Here is a 2,243-nt window from a genome sequence, read left to right on the forward strand (position 1 = left end):
TCATTGAATTCAAATATAACACATACACATTACAATGACATACTTGACAACTACTATACAGCAGAGTGGTACCCACTTGTCCAGCTTTTTAATTTATATATAAATATATATATTTAATATCTTGATGATTTTGTGGTTTATATTATAACACTACACTACTGTGATGACTGATAATAAACGTTATACTAATATAATATATTATTATATAAATAGCAATTCATGTGTATTATGTATGAAAATACTGAACTATCGGAATAGTACTATAGTAGTAGAGATAACAGAATAGAGTAGTCGCGGCATCGAGTGGTAGTAGGGATAACAGAAAAGTACCCATAAAAATAGTATTCTGAATAAAGTATTTAAAATACTATATTCTAATCTAATTATTATATCTAATATTTCTTGTTTTAGATATTAAAAAAATTATACTTGTCTTCGTAGAAAATTTGAAATTATAACCAATGTCACAATATATTGTATTTGCATGGGTAACTACTAACTGTAGTAATTTATGATTTGCAGCATAACAACTAATCATTAAATTATATTAGGTATAATGTATATATTATATTAAAATAAAAAAGGAGAATAAGTGGGTCTGCTGTACAGTAGCCATGCAGTAGGTGCTGAGCATGATATTGTAAAGGATGTGTTATATTTTAATTCAATATCTAATATTAATCGCATTGCATACCGCAAACGATTGTGAGTTGAGACTTGGTGTCATCCTGCATGTATAAAAAATCAAATTTTTTTTTAATATCTCATGGGTAGCTCAAAAAGAGTCGCAAAATTGATAGAAATATTGAAAATTTTACTATGTATGGGAAATGATAATATAAATATTTGGTGAAAATTTCAAGTGTTATTACGGTTATTAGTTTGTGAGTTACACCAAAAAAGTATAATCGATTTTTTCAAAAATTGGTTTTGAGTAAAAATTCCCTTTTTTTAGATTCTGAGCGGAGCGAGGAAGCTATTGGTTTTACAATGGTGTTTTTTTAAATTTTTTTTTTTTATCCTGTATACAAAATTTCTACCAGAAGAAGTGTTTCGATTTCAACATAATATTACTATATTATAATTTATAGTACCTTATCTTTTAGCAACTTGGATCAAGATGGTACTTAAAAGAGGTCATTTTTTGTTAGTTAAAATGTTCGTATACTAATGTCTGTTTTAACATATTTTTCAAAGTTATAGAAAGTTAGAAAATTTAGGACTTAAACCTGAGGCCCCTAATACAAACTTGGTCTTGAGGCCCTGGTGCAAGCACCCGCTGCACCCCCGCTAAATCCAGCACTGATTATGCGAATTTGTATATAGAAATTAGTTCAACCTATCGTATTATACTAATAGCAAAATAAATAAATTAGATACCTACTAATGGTAATATAAGTTATAATATTATAAATAAATTATAAAATATGATACGATGTCTTTCTTCAGAATCATTTTTCGTACCTACCAATACAAATCATATATCGTTAAATGTAATCAATATTAAATTAAATCTAATTAAATTAATATTTAATTTAACACATCCGTTCAGGGGCGCCATTTCAGTTTTTTTGTAAGGTGTGCAAACAATTAAAGAGGCCAATTTTTTCCCACCTCCAGGCCAATCGTTAAAAAAACGTTTCTAGTGTTTTCAGTTTTTCATTACAGATTCATTACAGTATCAAAAACATACTTAATAAAAACATATTTTTATAGTTAACACATTGCATTTTATACCGTTCATACATTCTGTGTATATACTGTATATAATATATATAGTGTATAGTAAAGATATTTTTAGATAGAATAGATGCATATTATTATTATTATGTCTTTTGTCTATCAGTCACCAGGGGTGGAATGGCCCAGGGTGCTATACACCAAGTAGCACCTCGGGCCCCCGTTTGTATTTATTATCCGGGCCCCCAATTACCACAGTCGGTATACTGTATAATACTCGTATAATACGGTATTATACAAAATAAAAATAAAATAACATGTTTCAACATCTCTACAAATAAACAACATGTTATTCTTAATTTTTTTTTTATATTTACTTATAAAACTAAGGGCTCTTTCCTAATTTAGGTAGGTTTGAAAAAAAATTACGGGCCCCTAATTAATTTTGCACCCCGGGCCAAAAATAGCCAGTCTGCCCCTGTCAGTAGCCACTTACCATTTACACATATTTGTGTGTGCCAGTGGATAAAGTGATACCGATATAAATTTATCATTATCAAATT

The sequence above is a fragment of the Acyrthosiphon pisum genome, chromosome A2 (genome assembly GCF_005508785.2).
Source record: "Acyrthosiphon pisum isolate AL4f chromosome A2, pea_aphid_22Mar2018_4r6ur, whole genome shotgun sequence".
In the NCBI taxonomy this organism is placed as follows: Eukaryota; Metazoa; Arthropoda; class Insecta; order Hemiptera; family Aphididae; genus Acyrthosiphon; species Acyrthosiphon pisum.